Source organism: Sinocyclocheilus anshuiensis, unplaced genomic scaffold, assembly GCF_001515605.1.
Source record: "Sinocyclocheilus anshuiensis isolate Anshui unplaced genomic scaffold, SAMN03320099.WGS_v1.1 scaffold2443, whole genome shotgun sequence".
NCBI lineage: Eukaryota > Metazoa > Chordata > Actinopteri > Cypriniformes > Cyprinidae > Sinocyclocheilus > Sinocyclocheilus anshuiensis.
The window spans coordinates 5,038-25,820 of record NW_015536660.1 but is presented as its reverse complement, the minus strand read 5'-3'; the positions used below and the strand labels follow the sequence as shown (position 1 = coordinate 25,820).

At 32.8% G+C, this 20,783-nt stretch overlaps 1 long non-coding RNA gene across 1 annotated transcript in view; it reads left to right on the top strand.

Annotated features, from left to right (window-relative positions):
• The window catches only part of LOC107654399 (uncharacterized), an 11,049-nt gene extending 8,662 nt beyond the window's left edge, over positions 1–2,387 (top strand). The window contains exon 3 of the long non-coding RNA XR_001630331.1: positions 2,317–2,387. This is a non-coding gene — a long non-coding RNA (uncharacterized LOC107654399). The remainder of the gene's footprint in view (positions 1–2,316) is intronic.
• Positions 2,388–20,783: the final 18,396 nt, after the last annotated feature.

Sequence of the window (20,783 nt, the reverse complement as noted above, 5' to 3'; positions counted from 1 at the left end):
CCCAGAATTCCCTGCGTTACATTTCAAATTTGATGTTTTTTTGTTGTTGAAATAACTATGTTTCTTCTTAGTTTTTTCTTATCAGTTGTGTACGTTAGGGTTGTATGTTACATCTAATGTTGTTAAATGAATGTTTATTGCATTATTTCAGTTACACATGTGTCACCATGAAGGTGTTTAGTGTTTGTGTGAATGACTCTGTGCACTTCTATATATGTTATTATTTAAAAGCTGCTTGTGATGGGCTTTGGTTCATCATGTGACTTTCTCATCAGCACCTGCTTTTTGTGGTTAGACAGAGGTACAAAACAGATTTCAGTACTTTAATAGGTTGGACTTTTAACATTATATAAGTTAATGAAATTACGGTGTTTAACTGTAAATTTAAGTTAAATCCGTAAAACCTAAAATGTTGTTACCGTATTTTTTACGTATTTTATTTTTTTTTACAATGTATCGATATTAAGGTGTGTTCTAAATATTGTGCAAATGTTGCAAGACAGAACCAATCAATCACAGAGAGTGTTCACTTAGAGGACAGAAATACATATATGTTTAAGTGATTTCACAGTAAACAAATTTAAATTGTAGCCTACATAGTTTGTGCAATTGCATTTCTTTAAATTGAACATTACAAGTTCGTATTGATCATGTTCTATTCTGTAATGATGATATAAGTCATACACTGTCAGAATAAAAAGGTTGTATTTTATGCATGCAACAGCCTGTCACTGGCATATTTTAACCATGTATAAACAAAAATATAACCTAAGAAGTTGCAATTAAGGCATATTGAATGTTAAAATGCGTTTCAAATATAAAGGTGTGGGTATCATTACCAATTTTACTCGTAGTAATGTAATAAGTTAATAAATTACAGATGAGTACAGATGGGATTTGTGAGGAATTGAACACTTCCGATTCTGATTCCTTAATGACTCCATTAATGATTCTTTTAGTTCTTTCGCAAGTATTTGCAGTTGTTTCACGGCTCCAGACGGTGTATGATTTCGTGCTGTCCAGTCTCTCGTCACAATCAGTTCAGTTTGTAAACTCACATGAAACGTTGTTTTTTAATGTTGTTGTTGATTCACGAGTGCTGCAGGAATCACTGAGTGTTTTAGTCCACTTTAGAAGAATGTAAACATTCAAGGAACCGTTTGTCATTACAGTCATACATTTCCAGTGTACTTTTTAGTTAAAAGAAATCAGTTCTGAGTAGAGCTTGGCAATATAGCTAAAAAAAATCCTAATTTTATTAGGCTTTCAGCAATTATTTCATGTAACTCATTAATTTATGTTTAAAAATCACTGTGTTTGCTTTGTTTTGTTTAATTTTTGTTTGTTTTTTTGGTCAAAGAAACTATCATTGTGGCTAAGCAGATTCAAAATGTTTAATAAAAGAAGTAAAATACAGTAAAAGTAGTGTTGTTATAAATATTTAACTATTTATTATTATTCAATATTATTTTTTACAAATCATAATATAAAATAGACATATTTTAATATTTTATTAATATGTAATAGTATTTTATACATATTTAATCATATGAATAGTATTTCATAATACAATAAAAAATGTTAATAAGTAATTACATATTGAATTGAATTATTATTATTATTATTTAATAATAATTTCAAAATAAATTTTAAATATTTTATATTTTATAAGCATGTAATAGTATTTTTTATCAATTTTAAATATTAATAATTTTTAATAAATAAAATTAACAAATTTAATAAATAACACAATTTAAAAATAATTAAATATTTAATATAAAGTAAATAATATATTATTATTATTATGCAATATTCTTCAATAATTTAATATCAAATATTAATATTTATAAATACTTAATATTTTTATATTTAATAATATTAATATGTAATTAATAATAATAATAACATATATTTAAAAGCATATATATCATATATTTATTTTATAAACCAATATAGCAGTACATATAATAAGCATTTGTTTTTACAAAAACAAATAACATGAAAAAATGCAGCAAAGTCTTTGAACATCTGAGTGATGATGAACTGAATCACTGAACTAGAGTCTTGAACCGATTCATTAAAAAAGAGCATTTGAACTGAATCAAATTTAGTGACCGTTTGCTACTGAAGTTTAAATCAGATGCTATTAAACTATTAAATGAGCAAATAAAAAGCAGATTGCAGTATTTACAAAGTTGCTTCATTTTTATATCACAAAATGCTTGCATCGTGACTGTTCGATATGTTGCGCGGCCGATATGAACCGCTTCTTGTTTCACAAGCCAAATAGAAACTGTAATAGATTCACATTCGCAGGAAGTGCAGAAGACAAAACAGCAGAAGAGAGCGACCGGCTCACGATGGCTTTTCCATCTCGCTCGTCTCGGGTTTCTGGTTTCACAGTGGAGTTCAGGTATGTCTTTATGTGCCTCCCTCCATCCATCCATCATCCAAACACATGCACACGGTCCCTCATCCACAGACAAAAGCTCCTGACAGGTTCCTGTGAAACCCAACCGCTCGCTGCTGCTGTTGTGACACAGGTCTGAGCTCCAGTCCGTCTGTCAGTGGATTAAAACTCCGACGCTTCAGTCGCTGCTTGTGCTGCTTTTCAGATGGCCCACAAACACTCGATAATATAGTCAGTCAAATGCAATAGATGCAATAGATTTTTGTAACAATGCAAGCGCTTTATCAGAGCATCTAACTTATTTATGAATAAATGCATGAGATGAAACTGTTGTAGAAATCTGTATTTATTTGACAAAATATGGTTCACAAATGCTTAAGCTAATTTACTTTCACAAAAAAGTGGAACATATTTACATGAATATCTTTAAAAAGAACTCACTGAATTTCTCTCTCTCTCTCTCTCTCTCTCTCTCTCTATATATATATATATATTAGTGCTGTCAAACCATTAATCGTGATTAATCACATCCAAAATAAAAGTTTTTGTTTGCATAATATATGTATGTGTGTACTGTGTATATTTATTATGTATATATAAATACACACACATGCATGTATATATTTCAGAAAAATATGCTATTTTTATATATTAAATATATTTATTTATAATGTAAATTGTATGACTATAAATATAGACATGTAAATACATGTAAATATTTTCAAAATATATACTGCATGTGTGTGTATTTATATATACATAATAAATATACACAGTATACACACATATATTATGTAAAGAAAAACGTTTATTTTGGATGTGATTAATCGATTGACAGCACTAATATATATATATATATATATAGACATCAGTAGTATTGGTATCAGTGATGCTGGCCTTCAGTCATAAAAAAACGATGCCATTAAACAAATATTAAATATATACCGTCTTTATGTTGTTTGTACATTAATTTGAAGATTTAATGTGAAATTATTGCAATATATATGTATATTGAAAAACTTTAATGTTAGGTGGGATTAATTGCAGAAAAATGTGCGGTTAATTTTTTTGAATCGATTGACAGCACAAATATATATATATATTATTACCATGTGATGACTTATTGTACCATGGTACAGTACTTTTCATAATGGTATGTGAGGCAGATTCAGTGTTATCTTGCTTTTGGCTGTGTGTATATATATATATATATATATATATAATAATTATAATAATATATATTTAATTCACATTTAATAAATGCACAGGATTGTTTGAATCCGCATTTGAATATGAATGAAGTTATGGATTTCTGAATTGCTATTGGCAAATATATTAACTTTTTTTGTAAATGCAGTTAGCTTATGCATTTGTGAATCATATTTTGTATATAAATGAACTTTGAGACCATTTTTGCTCCATACAATTACAATTAATAATTAAAATATTTTATCTAAAGACCCTTTAGCTGTGAGGACAATATGAAGCAGCATTTGTAATGCTGTTAACTAACTTCTGTAATGTGACATTTCCCCAATAAAATGGGAAGAAAGGACGTGACTTTTTGTTGTTGTTCTTGTTGTTGTTGGTTAATAGTATTTTTCTTCATCCAAGTGGATTTGATGATGAAAGTTGTTACTTTATGACGTGCAGTTAGCATTTGAACAGCATGCATTTTAAATTTATTAGATTTAAATGCATACATGAGATGGTTGTCTTTCACAGCCGTAGTTTCTCAGGCTGGATGTATTTGCATGCGTTGAGTGTAAGCGGATGTCGATCCGCAGGTCTGGTGTCACAGAGCTGGCCATCTTGATCCACTTTCAGTAAAGCTCAGGGCAATTAAACCCTTCTGTAGACGAGAGCGAGGACATTCAGTCTGTGCTGCGCCGTCGGATGAAAAGAAAAGAGGTGGTGAATTGGCCGGTGCGATGTCCAGCGAGCGGGAGAAGAGCAGAGCGGGCTCCCATTAACCAGAGATGCAAATCTAATTTGTCCAGCTCTGGGAAGCGTAATGTGATTGCTGGGAGAGGATCGGATGAGTCCGGATGTCTTGCTTCATATATGGACTGAGGAAACTGAATGCATTATGCAGGGTGAGAAAATCTAATTGTTATATATAATCATGTGTTCATTGAGTTTTCAAGAAATGCATCATGTCTGGAGGGACAGAAGCGTTCATCTTTTCCCTTCAGTTCTTCAGTGCTACATGAACAACATGCCAGTTATTTTATCATAAGATACTGTGGTAGTTTTATTAATGTTTTGAATCAGTTTTTTTAAACAGTTTATTTTCCATTTTCATGTTAAGTTTAACGTTTTAGTAATTTTGTAGTTTTTTGTCAATGTCTATATAGTTTTTATTTTTATATTTTCCATTTTTTATTTTAATTTTAAAGTTTTTTCATTTTTAGTATTTTTGAAAAATAAATGTCTAGATATTTTCATTTTCATTTTAACGTATTTGTTGTTTCTTTTGTCCTTTTTTTAAGTACATTTCTATATAGTTTTTATTATTTGTTTATGTCAGTTTTAGTTGTTTTTCTACATGAAGTTAAACTAATTTTGTCTCGGCAACTAGCTGAAATAAAAAGTTTTTTTATTTCAGTTAACATTTATTTTATTTCAAGTAATGAAAATGTTTTTATGGTTTTAATTTAAAATTAGTAAAACTTATTCAATATAGTTTCTCATTTAAAAACATCTTGAAGAAAATCTGACCATCTGTACGAAGCGTCACATGATCAAAAATCACAGACCAGAATCTGAAATATAAATTTTTTTTTGGTCATATTTTCATTTACTGTATGAATATTTTATTTTATATTTTGCATTTAAATTTTTTTTTTTCATTTTTATTTTTTTCATATATATGCTTGTGTAGTTTTAATTTGAGTTATTTTAGTACATTAAAGGGGTCATAACACACAGTTTCACCCAATCTCATGTTAATCGTGTGTACCTATAAAGTAGTATTGCATCCTTCATATCTCCTAAGAGTCTTTAGTTTTATCATATTTATAAAAGAAAGATACAGCAGCCGAGCTCCTGGAGGCGTGTCGTGGGCGGAGCTAAAGAGTGACGAGCACTTGAGCGCCGATTGCCAACAAAACACAGACATTTGATGCAGTTTGACTTACCGTCTGCAGTTCTGAATCATGACCGGGATCTTTAATAGCTGGGACCGCTCCATCTTTCAGTATCAAACGATGTGCAAGTCCAGCGTCGAACTGGGCCTTGTTTATAAAATGTTCGTCAACAAACACACTTGTGAAACTCCATTGCTACCCCGGAAAAACTGTGTACATAACGCTGGGTTCTTTAGGAAGCTGAACAAGGTTATCTTTCCCTCACAAACAAAAACACACTTCTTTGGAAACATCCTTCTCGAGCGAGTCCCATGCAGCGCTGCCGAATGAAGCGCATTGATGGGCTGCTCTTGCTCTCGCTCTGGTTGATGTGTGCGCGGGCGCGTTCTTCCGGGAGAAATGCCCATATAAGGAGGTCCACCCTTCATGACGTCATGAAAGGCCATGCTCGAAAAAAACTTTCTGAAACTTGTACGAAACCGAAAGGAGTTTACTTTGCACAGAAATACTCCATTCTACATCCAAATCATTTTATGAAACTTTGGCCATGTTTAGCATGAGAATCCAACTCTTTAACAGTGTACATAACTCGACATACATGAAATAGCATTAGACCCCCCCTTTAAGTTAAACGAAATGAAAATTAGTTAAAAATAAAAAAAGAAAAATTTAACAGTGTACATAACTCGACATACATGAAATAGCATTAGACCCCCCTCTTTAAGTTAAACGAAATGAAAATGAGTTATAATGAGAATAATTTTTGATTTTATATATGAAGCGTTTATTTGCAAAAACCGATGACTCCGTTTTTTTTTTGTTTTTTTTTTAAATCATGTTTTTTATTATATCATCATGTTTTTATTGTGTTTTATTGTGTTAGTTAGCTGTATTTTTTAGTTATTTTTTAATCCTAATCAAAATAACCCAACTGCAGTTTGATTGAGATTAATTGAAATGCACAATGAAAAAGCATGATTTTTGAAAATTGTTTAAAACGGAGTTATCTGTTTTTGCAAAAAATGACAGTGAATTTAACGGTAAAAGACTGTAAAAATACTACAGTAAAAATCTGTTAACAAATTAACTGTTCATATTTTTTAAATAAATATTTATAAAAAGATTTAAAATACTATTTATAGTATTCAAATTTTGTGAAAAACAAATGTGTAAATATTAAAATATTTTATTTTTAAAATTGAAAAACATTTTAAAAAATCATGTTCTCATGTTTAGGTTTAATGTTTTACTTGATTTTTTTTTTTCACAGTGTGATTGATTAATTTTATTGAATCCAATTAGGGTCAATTTGATCCGGAACAGAACCATCATACCCAGAATAATATATATACAGTACAATGCAAGGCTAAAAAGTTTTTTGTTTGGTCTCAGACTTTTTGTCCCGACTGCATGTACCGGTTCATTTAGTGCAGAAGAGCGTGATGTTTTCTTCAGGTGAAGTCCTCTCAGATGGACTCGACGAGCGCTCGCGGCGCTGAATAAACCAGATCTGTGTCCAGAGACGGGGACCTATTGATCTTGATATCGATCCATTTACAGCAGAGGCCTCGCTCCATCAGGTCTGTGTACACACCCTTCCCTCTGAGATCCAGAGCAATTGATCAGCTCCACGCTCGCATCAAAGCTAATGAAGACAGCGGGAAAATCATTATGCCTTCATATTCGCTTCATTATTTAGACTGGAGGGGTTTTGCATGTTTGCTTTGGGTTTAGGCTTGCTTTTCTATGACCTAACCACGCTCATTGCACTTTAAAAAGGGGTTGTTTCGTGGAAAACGTGATTTTACTGCCTCTGTCAAAAAAGTCATATAAACATACTGTAGCTTTAAGAACTCAGAACGTCTCCAGTCCATATATGGAAATGAAATTCTAATGATTATGACATCAAAACCTTGAGCTCATTAACATATGACCGCCCACTTGCCCGCCCACTTTAACACATGACCGTGAAAAGTTACAGAATTTGCACTGATGTGTAAAAGAGGGCGGCCATATGTTAATAAGCTCAAGGTTTTGGTGTCATAATCATTAGGATTTCCATATATGGACTGGAGAAGTTTTGAGCGCATGTGTTAATGAGCCAACGCTTGTGTCATAATCATTTCCAAATTGTAAAGATTTTTTAAAGGTACAGTAGCAAGAACAGCCTGTTCAGTTGTAAGGTTATACTTAATTGACTGTTTTTGATGCATGAAACCTTATTTAAATTGTAAAGATTTTTTAAAGGTACAGTAGCAAGAACAGCCTGTTCAGTTGTAAGGTTATACTTAATTGACGTTTCTATAAGAGAAACGTATTAATTTGATGGTCAACATGATTTTTCTGTCGGTTTCAAACGAGTAAAATAAATGTACTGTAGCTTTGAGAACTCCAAAAACTTTTACAGTCCATATTTGGAAACATATGACATCGAAACCTTGAGCTCATTAACATACAGTTGAGGTCAAAAGTTTACATCCCCCTTTCGGAATCTGCAAAATGGTATTATTTTACCAAAATAAGAGGGATCATACAAAATGCATGCTATTGTTTATTTAGTACTGAACTTAATAAGATATTTCACATAAAATAAGAAAATAATTAATTAAATAATTAATGAACCCCGTTCAAAAGTTTACATCCCCTTGATACCGTGTTGTTAGCTGAATGATCCACAGCTGTGTTTTTTTTTGTTTTGTGACAATTGTTCATGAGTCCCTTGTTTTTCCTGAACAGTTAAACTGCCTGCTGTTCTTCAGAAAAATCCTTCAGCTCCCACAAATTCTTTGGTTTTCCAGCATTTTTGTGTATTTGAACCCTTTCCAACAATGACTGTATGATTTTGAGATGCATCTTTTCACACTGAGGACAACTGAGGGACTCATATGCAACTATTACAGAAGCTTCAAATGCTCGCTGATGCTCCAGAAGGAAAAACCATGCATTAAGAGCCGGGGGGTGAAAACTTTTTGAAATTGAAGATTGGCGATCGGGGTAAATTTGACTTATTTTGTCTTCTGAATACGAGTCCCTCAGTTGTCCTCAGTGTGAAAAGATGCATCTCAAAATATTAATTATTCATCATGTCATTGCATATTCATTATTCAGCAACTGGTTATTCAGCAAAAGTGACTAAATATGCAATGATATGTAAATGTGGGTCCTATGTTAATGAGCTCATGGTTTTGATGTCGTAATCATTAGGAATTTGTTTCCCTATATGGAGAAGTTTCAAGTGCACATGTTAACGAGCCAACAGTTGTGTCATAATCATTTCCAAATGAACGACAGTGTTGATGCATGAACGTTTGGCCGATCATATCAGAGGTAATTTGCATATCTCAGAGGTCTTAAAGATGTCTTAAAGGTATATAGCAAGAACTGGCTGTTTAGTTGTAAAGTTAAATGAAGTTACTACTGTTTGATGCATGAAACCTTATTTTATAAGTGCACTTCAGGGAGAAACTAAATGCTAGAGGAATATGGCCCATAGTAGGAGGGAGCATTATAGTATTTGGATGATATTTTGTGCGCTCGAGTCACGCGGCGGCTCTGGTTTCTGTCAGGCGTCTGTGTTAAATAAGCTTCCTCTGCGAGTGCAATCAAAGGGTTGCTCATGAAGTGCACTAGTAATGATTTGGATGTTGTTTCGAGTTCTTCTGTTGAGGTAGAAAATCTTCATTTTTGGCTGAAATTTGTCAAGTCTGCTAATGCGGTTTTGTTGTGTATCGCCCACTTTTCACGGTCCAAGTTGCATTAATGCAGCTGAAATGTAACCAAAGTTGTGCGTTTGCAATCTGAATTGATTAAGAGAGACAGATTATGATGTACAGTACGAAAACAAACATTGTTTGCATTTGAATAACATGCATTTCATAATGCCTTTGAAAAACAAAAGCAACAATCAATAGACTTTTTTTTTTTTTTTTTTTGCAGAAATACAGCATGATCAGACCGATTCACAAACAAATGATTCTTTTGAGCAGGTACTTTTGATGAATCAGACAAAAAAGACTCACAAGAACTAACAAGTTATCCGTTTAAATCACTTTAACTAATTGCATGACATTTAATGGCATTAGTCATTTACTAAGAAATAAGTACCATGTTAAGTGACAGTGCTGTTTCTGAATCTACAGCAAAAGAAATGATATTTTACAGTTGTGAGTTTGGAGTCTGAATGACTGAGGAAAGTGAGTGCTGCCAAGTCAGTAAAAAAACAATAAGCTGATGAAATTTTGTTCTTTTCACTACTTGATCAGACTGATTCACAAGCAAATGTTTCCTTTGAATAGGTTCTTTTAATGAATCGTCAAGAGAGACTCACAGGAACAAACAAGTTATTAGTTTAACATTACATGTTTATGAAGTACAGTTTAACGAATATCTCTGATTGTTCTGTTTTATGGAGGCATTGAAGACGTGACTTCATGCAGTTGTGCTGCTTTACATATGATCTTTCTCGACGTTGGAGGTTTTGTGCTTTTGAATTTAATTAGCATTCCTGAGCCATTAAGTAACGAGCGTGCCGCCACAGGACCTGCAGTAAACAGCTGATTTGTGAGGATGTTTCTCATCGAGGGAGCAGGTACTCACTCTTTCTCTGAGCGTCTGCTGAAGGAATGCCAAGAATCCCTGTGTTAAAGTTCACACTATATCTTCATCTACGCCTGGATGGCGGGAAATGGAAGACAGCTGTGCGAGAGAGAGTGTGTGTGTGTGTGTGTGTGTACAGTATGTGATCTGATGTGTTGTGCATGATGACAGACATGAATCACACGATATTTGGCCGTTTTGAGATGATTGCCATTAGCCTGTAATAGGGCTGTACGATTTGGGGAAAAAAAGTTTATTGATTTTTATTTATTTTTTTCTGGGGAAAAAAAACCCTCCAGGTTTGCTGGGCTTATTTGACTTTTCCAGTTGTTTGGATATCAAAAAAACAAACAATAAATAAATATTATTGCTGCAATATTATAAATGAATTTATTTTAGTAAAAAATGAACTATTTTCAATAATAAAAATATTGCTATTGTATTTTCACTGTAAAATAACAAATGTAGTATTTAAGAAAAATTATAGAATTTATTTTACAGTAAAACTAAAATTACAATGTGATGGGGGGGATCTACAGGTTTGCTTGTTTGTAGGGGCAAAATGTGATTATATATCAGTATCACTTAATAATAATAATAATAATAATAATATTGTTATTATTATCATTATAAGTAAAAAGATTTTTTTATTAATACAATTATTAGTAAAATATTTGCAATGATAAAAAATATTACTGTTGTAATTTCAGTGTAAAATAAATTCAACAATAATTTTATTTTACAGTAAAACATAACAATTACTGTAAAATTACTGCTCTGAGATGTTGAAACAACCGGATCATGAGCTGCTCGTGTGTAAATGAACACAGTGCCGCGCTTCACTCTGAAACAGGCAGTGCGTGCATGTATTTGATTAAATTACAGCCTTTGTGACGTGATGATCACACTAAGCCATATCATGATTTTTGTTATATTTTGATTAATCAGGCAACCCTAGATTATAGGGTTGTCCACTTGACAGACAAAGCTTCCCCAGAGCAACAACTTTACTGTTTTCTGTTTTGAAGGTCTTTTTGTGAGTATTTTTAGCAAGTGTTGTAAAATAATCATGCATCTCATGGCAGCTGTTTCAGGACAGATATGTTTGCGTCCCGCAGGTGTGTGTGGAGCGACTGCTGCGTGGAGAGCTTTCAATGAAGCGTTAATGTGAGCTTTTAAGGGAAGCGCATGCCGAATGTGTTTACTGAAGCTATCAGAGGAACGTCCAGCCAAAGCTCTCCCTTCAGAAGCTCCTCTGGCTCTGATTCCTTCTGGCTTCAGACGCATCGCCTTTTTCCACTTTAAAAACACGTTTAATTTGTTTTGTGTATCAATCATAGAGAGGTGATCCGGGCCTGACTTTTTGCATTCCCATTTGCTCAAATAGCAAAAGAAAAACTCCACGATAGTATTTTTACTACTTTCAATAAAAGGAAAAAAATTGAAGAAACAATGTCAAATTTACGTCCCTCCCATAGATGCTGCATTAGAAACACCCTCGCATTAGTGTTAACTAGTTTTTTTTGTAATTTGATGCAAAGACAAAGTATAGTGTTATAAATGTACATACATTTAAAAAAAAAAAAAAAATCAAAATATGTGACCCTGGAGCACAAAACCAGTCATAAGGGTCAGTTTTTTGGAAATTGAGATTTATACATCATCTGAAATCATCTGAATAAATAAGCTTTCCATTGATGTATGGTTTGTTAGGATCGGACAATATTTGGCCGAGATACAACTATTTGAAAATCTGGAATCTGAGGGTGCAAAAAAATCTAAATATTGAGAAAATCATCTTTAAAGTTGTCCAAATGAAGTTCTTAGCAATGCATATTACTAATCAAAAATTAAGTTTTGATATAGTTACAGTAGGAGATTTACAAAATATCTTCATGGAACACGATCTTTACTTAATATCCTAATGATTTTTGGCATAAAAGAAAAATGTATAATTTTGACTCGTACAATGTATTGTTGGCTATTGCTACAAATATACCCCAGCGACTTAAGACTGCTTTTGTGCTCCAGGGACACATATCGCAACACTCACCGCACTCTCCCAGCTTTTATAGGTGCAAAAACCTGTCTGCACTCTAAAAATCTGTTTATTTTAGCAGGAGATAAAAACGTTTGTCATTTGTTTTTATCTCCTGCTAAAATAAAGAGATTTTTAGAGTGCAGACCCTAGAGTAGGCTAACGTTTGAAAAAATTTTAAAAAAATATTGATGTTTTGAGCAGCTGCATTCCTCTAGGTCAAAGATGAAAAAATGGGATTTACAATAAAAAGTAATTTACAAAATGATTTTGACGAGTTTATTTATTAATGAGTAAATTCGCTTTTGAGTGAATGTGCAAATTTTTAATGTTAACAGGTTTTACCATGTTATTACAACATTTAACCACTTTTTATTCAATTAAAAATTGAGAAATTATTTCAAATTTAAATCTTGTACAAGAACTACAGCAAAAATCAGTTTGATGCATATTTTATCAATATTTTAGAAATTGAATTTTATTTATCACCAGTACTGACTTCAATGGATTTCATTCAATTCCTTTGAACACGACTGCTCAAAACGGTCTAAATTTATGAAACCCGCACATTCAAAACATTATTACTCTGAAATGTTTAATGTAAATGTTAAGCGTAAGTGAAATGTTAAGTAACGTAAGGTCTTTCATGACACTACATATGCTGGGGTGTGAATTTGATAGGTGCTTGATATAAAATAAATGGTGCTTTAAAGAGTCCTTGAATCTGGTGTTCATGAAAGAGTGGGAACCCTGTACATATATAGAGAGAGTTGTGTTTGTGTATATATATATATATTGTTTTAAATGTTGTAACATTTTCATAGAGTTTGTGGCAGTATTGCAATTTTACTGTTTCTGCTGTCTTGTCCTTTCTGGTTTTAGCCAGATGAACTTGTACCCTACAGTAAGTAGAGATGGACAAAATAAAAAATAAACAAACAAAGCTTTTGTTTAAAAGGTTGCTGTATTTTCAGTGAATTTGATGTAAGTACATTGTGGAGTTGAAAAGGTTTTATAGAGTTTGTGGCAAAATTAGATTTTAAATTCAGTTTTAATTTTCCTTTATGTTATTAATTTTATATTTATTTTTTTAATATTTGCAGTATTTTTATTATATTATATTTTATTTTTAAATTAAGTTGTCAGTGTGTTAAAAGACATTACTCAATTTGTTTGAGTTTGGTTTACTTAATGTGTTTAAGGCAATCAATTGCCACAAAGTTTTTAAGTTTTGAGCCACATGATTTTGAGTTTAGAGAAAATAAAGTGTTTGAGTTAGGTGTAATAAACTTAATTTTTTAAAGTTTTGTTAACTTAATACCGTGGGATAAGTACGATGGCCGAGAAGTGCAATACAAATCACAATTCTGAAAACAAAATAACAAATTACAAACGCAAATCTACAAAACAAAATAACAATTCAGAAAACACAACAACAAATCTGAAAACAAAATACCAAGTCAGAAAACACAATGACAAATCTGAAAACAAAATACCAAGTCAGAAAACACAATGACAAATGATCTGTGTCTTAATGCTGTTGGATATAACTCAATTCGTTTAATTGTCCTAATAAAAAGACTGTTCAACTCTTAATATATGCTCCCCTTTAAATTCTCTCCGCCCCACATAAAAAATCCTAATTTAACACACCTCATATATTTTTTATATTTTTTGCATTCCCATTTGCTCAAATAGCAAAAGAAAAACTCCACGATAGTATTTTTAATAAAAGGAATAAAAGGAAAAAAATTGAAGAAACAATGTCAAATTTACGTCCCTCCCATAGATGCTGCATTAGAAACACCCTCGCATTAGTGTTAACTAGTTTTTTTTGTAATTTGATAAAAAAAAAAAAAAATCAAAATATGTGACCCTGGAGCACAAAACCAGTCATAAGGGTCAGTTTTTTGGAAATTGAGATTTATACATCATCTGAAATCATCTGAATAAATAAGCTTTCCATTGATGTATGGTTTGTTAGGATCGGACAATATTTGGCCGAGATACAACTATTTGAAAATCTGGAATCTGAGGGTGCAAAAAAATCTAAATATTGAGAAAATCATCTTTAAAGTTGTCCAAATGAAGTTCTTAGCAATGCATATTACTAATCAAAAATTAAGTTTTGATATAGTTACAGTAGGAGATTTACAAAATATCTTCATGGAACACGATCTTTACTTAATATCCTAATGATTTTTGGCATAAAAGAAAAATGTATAATTTTGACTCGTACAATGTATTGTTGGCTATTGCTACAAATATACCCCAGCGACTTAAGACTGCTTTTGTGCTCCAGGGACACATATCGCAACACTCACCGCACTCTCCCAGCTTTTATAGGTGCAAAAACCTGTCTGCACTCTAAAAATCTGTTTATTTTAGCAGGAGATAAAAACGTTTGTCATTTGTTTTTATCTCCTGCTAAAATAAAGAGATTTTTAGAGTGCAGACCCTAGAGTAGGCTAACGTTTGAAAAAATCAAAATATCAAAATCTTTCGAGGATTTACGATGCTGATGACTGCTAAACGCGTCGTGTCAGTCTTGTGAAAAGGGTCCATTGTGTTGCACTGTTTTTGGCGTTTCGGAGCTTCAGATGCGTTTGTAATACAAGCCTGTGTGCTTCCTGTAAGCGGTTTTGATGGGGAGCGACTGTGAGGGGAAAAAAGGAAAAACGGATGATATTTGACTCTTTCATGCGCACTTCATCCATCTTTTCAACCTGTTTTCGATGAGAGTTTCAAATGCGTTTCACATGTGCTGCACTGCGCTCATAGTCATCAAAACCTCCTCTGTTCCCTCCAGATTATCAACTGAAGTTTGCATGTGATCGGCATAATGCAGATGAATCATTCGGACGCAGCTGCAGAAGTGCATGACTCGATTAGATGTTTCCTGGAGCACAGACCATTCTGTATTAAAATATAGAAATAACTGACTTAAACCCATTTTTTAGCTGCTGAAAATATTAGTGTTTGAATCATTTTGCCTACCACTGTGTATGTATATATATATATATATATATATATAATTTTTTTTTGTTTTTTTTTTAAATCAGCTTATTAGAAGGATTTCTGAAAGATCATGTGACACTTTAGACTGGAGTAATGATGCTGAAAATTCAGCGTTGCATCACAGAAATAAATTATATTTTTAAGGATATTAAAATAGAAACCATTATTTTATATTGTAATAACATTTTGCAAGATTACTGTTTTTTCCTGTATTTTTTATCAAATAAATGCAGCCTTGATGAGAAGAAGAGACTTCTTTAAAAAACATCACAAGTCTTACTGATCCCAAACTTTTGAGCGGTAGTGTATATTAATTTTTAATTGCATTAATTAAAAAAAAAACTTAAATATTTGTGTGCATTTTAATATTTTTAATTTAAATAGTTTCATAAAGCAATTGATATAAACATATGTGCATATATTTGTTATATTATAAATAATAAATCATAAACAGTTATAAATAAAAAGTGTGTATATATTAATTAGTATATTAACTAGTTTTTCACTTAATTTTTTGCAATTAATATTTAAACAAATATTTTCAGTTATTTTACTGATGAAACAATTAATATATTCATATTTTCCCCACTGCTTTTTTCACTAAATGAGTTTGGAATATTGGAATAGAATGCAATTGAATTATTTTCACTTAAGTGCACCAATTTAATAAGAACCAGCAATATATTTACCTGCGTATGTTTTTAATAAAACATTTAAACCATGAAAAACCTTATGAGCATTTTTGAGCGATGTGCTCAGTAAGTCAGGTTTGAATTGATTCATTTGAACTGACTCACAGAAATGATTTGAACATACTGTTCGACTCGCTCCACAATGACTCTTATTGTGCCGCGCCGCAGTGCTTGTTTTGGAGTGGCGGATGGAAAGTGTGCAGCTGGGAAGGTTCCTCTCAATCAAACGACATATTAATAGCCAAGTGACACACGGCACAGGTTGAGCGGCGCAGGAATGCCTGGCAGATTTCTGCACATATTGCTGGGATTAGGACGCTCGCCAAAACAAATCAGCTCTGAGTTGGTGGGCAGTGCGGCCAGAGAGCGAGCGTCGGGTTCCTCAAACAGGGTTTTGTGCAGCACAAGTCGCTGTGAGATGTTCGTCTGACGTTCGCTGTCGTTTTCTGACTTTAATTTGTGCATCTTGGCTGCAGTTAATCTCGGACCGGTGGAGCAGCTGAATAAATACACAAATGAATCCATTTCAGTATCAAACCTCGCTTGCGGGCGGAGGCCAAATAAAACACAGTGTCCCTCCGTGATGTGTTTGGCAGAGACGCAGCTTATCTTTTATCTTAAAGGAGTAGTTCAGTCAAAAAATGAGAAATCTGTCATCGTTTACTCATGTCGTTTCCAACCCGTTTGAGCTTTTAACCCTCATTCGGGTCCGTTTTGACCTGAAAGAGATGCAGGAAAATTTCAAAATTAACAAAATTAAAAGTTGCAAACGCTTTGAGAACCTCAAAATACACATCATTTGCAGATTTTTTTTTTTTTTAAATGATTGTTTAAGATATATAAAAACGTTCCATGTTTCGGGTATTTATGGAGCGCCATTAGATGCCAAAACACTGTTTGTAAAGTTACCTATGGAGGTAAATTAGTGTCAAAAAAATTTCTCAAATATTTTTCGTTTTTTTCCCGTATCTCTCACACTTTTGGACTGAATTTTGTTGATATGCATGTCTATTGCAGCATGAAAAACTGATCACTTCTTTATCTTCATTCAATATGCATGAGTAATATGTATGTAAGTTGTTTTGCTAGAAATAAATAGGTAGGTTTCATAAATTTGGACTCTCTTTGAGCAATCATGAGTTTAATTAAATTCTGTTTATCACGATGGAGTTAAAACCGGTAATTCTCACTCGCTATATGCACTTCTAATTTCAGTACTGATATTATACACACACACACACTCTCACGCACGCACACGCACATCCAATAAATTCAAAGAACAATTTTTTCAAATTTTTAATTAATACAAAAGGGATAAATGCAGTAATAACTCAAAACTTTGAAATCTTTTCAACATGAACTATTGTTGTTGTTTAAAAAAAAGTTTTGTTTTTCTTGAAGACTTCTCTTGTGTTCCACACGAATGAAGGAATTAGAAATGAAGGCAAGAGTTTTTATTTCTGTCTCTTTAAGGCATGTGTATTGTGTTCGAGTCTCTGCTGAGGAGGGTTTGAAGCCCCACAGATATTTATAATGCCGCTGTAATTGCTGATTATTTTCCTGGAAGATGGTGTCACAGCGGCGTAAACAGAGCTGCGCTCATCTGTTTATTTCAAAGACTACCTCAGAGCTTATTTAAAAGGTGAATTGAGCAAGAATGCAATCTAAGCGATCCCGACGGGCTTCGTATTGTTGTATCGCTCTGCGCTGGATAGAGGATAGACAGACTATTCTGAGGATAATGACTGTAAAATGTGAAGGTATTCATACAGATTATTCACAGGCGTAACTCGGTTGCTGCTTGCTGTCGGAAACAAATCTCTGAACTGTTTACCAAGAATTTAGTTGAGTTTATCTAGATTTTTAATAATAATAATACAAAATACTACTACTACTACTACTAATAATAATAATAATAACAATAATAATATTATTATTATTATTATTATTATTATGTATGAAGCATTTATTTCATTAAATCTCTGATTTGTTTTCCTGGATCTAGATTTGCTTTTTAATAATAATAATAATACATTTTATTATATAATTCATTTTTATTTGTTATTCATATACATTTTTCACAGTCTGAAACGAATATCTGCATTGTTTTCCTGGATCTGGATTTGCTTAATAATAATAATAATAATAATAATAAATTATTTATTTATTTATTTATAATACTGTAATGCGGATGCTTTTAGAAATGTTTTATTCTGTTATTTATTAATTAAACATTTATGTTATTTTTATTTTATTTATTTTTTTAGTCATACAGATTATTCAGAAGCATGACTTATTTAGTTATTATTTTTTTATAATTAATATATTTACTATTAAGAATGTTATAACTAATAAATATATAATGTTTATAAAAATTAATATTTATAATTAATTATTTATTCATAAAATGTTATTTTATTTGATTTCTTTATACCATTATTTGATTGTAAAGTGCTTTGGGTGTACAACAATACACAATAAAAGCGCTATATAAATGCATCATTCATTCATTCATTCATTATTTGTTCATTTAACATCAGTCTAGTGCTTTAAGCACTTCACACGAAGCCAGCTGATCCGGTTGATCATACGTTTATAGGAAAGCTCATGTCAGCTTTGTTCATCTTCTGAACGGATAGATATTGAGTAACGTGTCTATTGGGTGGTCTGTGATCCTGCCTGTGATTTTACCCACCAATGCAAACATTTTCCGAAAGTCTTGCGAGCTTCATAATAACATCGAGCGCCGAAGTAGGAAGTTGTTTTTAATAATAGCACTTTTTGAGCATCTCCTTTTCCACACGTTTGGCTTTTGTCAGCGTGTGCGAGCCGTGATGGATGTGTGTTAGTGTGAGGTTTGACTTCTCGCTGTTCAGCCCCACGTTTCCTCGCAGACAGCGCCGGCGTCCAAGCAAAATCATCTCCAACCGCGTCTGTCGGCCTCAAACCTCCTGCGCTCGCAAAACAAATTGGAGCTGGTGGTTTGAGAGCAGAAAACCTGCGAATGAGGACGGATACAGAGCGAGGCTGTGTAATAATGTGCGTTTATTTGAAAGCGGCTGTGGGTCTGTATGAACAGCTGTTTCTGCCCTCTTCCACCTGCAGCCGTTTCTTAAAGATCAGCTTCGAATAATGAGCGTTTGCTTGAGCGTTGGAGTTTAGACGGCAGGAAATTGGAGGATAAACTAGCCTGCTTTTGTTCCAGGGGTCCCGGTTTTATTGGTTTCCTGAAGTGAACTGCGTCTCCTCCAGCCTTCACCTCAGTCTGTAGAGCGCCGGTCTGTTTATTCACAATCACAGGCCGTGAAATGCTTCTGTGACGTTCTGCTGTGTGACATGTATGTTATAATTCATCTGAAACTATTTTAAACACTGTTTGTTTTCTCATTTCTGCATGCAGTTTTTATGATTGGCATTAAATTAGAGATTTTGTTTCCATTTAATACATATCAAGACCATTTAAAATGAACCAGAAGGCAAAGGGATGATTAAAAATGCTGAAAGCATAGAAGCAATGGTAAACATTTACAAATCTCCTTATATTTACTAGAAAAAAAAAGGTTTATTTCAATAATTACTCGAAAAACTTTAAGCTGTTTATTTAATTTACAAGATCGGAAGGCTGCATTTATTTAATTTTTTATATATGTGTAACTTTATATGTATATAATCTTATTACATAACATTTCTAAATGATAGAATTATTTTTTATAATTTTATAATTATTTATATTTATTTTTATGATCAAATTTGTATGTATTATATATAATTAAAAAACCTCTATCTATCTATCTATCTATCTATCTATCGTTCTATCGTTCTATCTATTAAATTATTGATACATTATTATTACATAATATTGCATAATATATTTATATATATAAATATATACATCATTTTATTGCATAAAAATTCTAAGTGAATTATTTTTAGGATCATAAAAATGATAAAAGTTGTGTATATTATATACAGTATAACAAACTGTGTCTACATGTATATACACACACATGACATATACAGTATATAGTTCCATAATTATGTATATAACATATAATATACAATTTTTAATTTTAATACCGTTTGCTGTTGCTGTGTTGTTAAAATAGGTATTGAGTGTTGTGAAATTTCTCAGGTAATGTAATGTAGCTGTATTCATGAGCATGTTTTATGTCAGCTGCCCGTTTACAGACTGAGGCAATCACATTCAGTCGCTCCACTCCAGCAGACCTTCACAGAAGTTGGTTGAAAGCCTCGAATGTGAAAACGACTTTCAAAACAACCGAAGGGGTTTAATTACACATACCTGGACAACTTACAGCATGGAAAATCCCTGAGTGCTCGCTGCCCACGCCTGCGTCCGTCCGACCCACCGACTGACCGACTCTGGCCTGCAGAAGTCATAATAAGACTAATAATGACGGTGGGTAACCAGTCCTGCGAGCTCCTCCGTGTGTCAGTGGCAGAATCATAAAATCCACTCATCAATCACTGTGGCTGTCGCTCATTTACCGCGGTCTCCCGCTCAGGTACCGCAGTTATTGTAGGCACAGGTTTGGAGATGTTCGCAAAGCAATAATACTGGTTTGAGGCTCCTAACGGCGTCTTAATGGTGGAGATAAATAAGAGATTTATTGTGCAGCATAGAGAACTTGATTGATTATAATGTGTCTTTGTGAGAACGCGATGAACTAAGATGAGTGACAGCTACGTAAGGAATAATATAAATATTATTCTGCTTATACTACGGTTACCACACCTCAAGACATCGATCAGATGATATATTTAAAGGGATTCGTCCGGTTTTTGTACTTAAATCGCTATTGTGAGTAGGATTAGTTCTTCCGCATCTCATCCAACGCCTCTTTTACTAGTTCCAAAACGTGATTTTAAAGCTGGTAATGGAGGCTTGAGCCGTTGATAGCATTCTAATGCAGTTATTA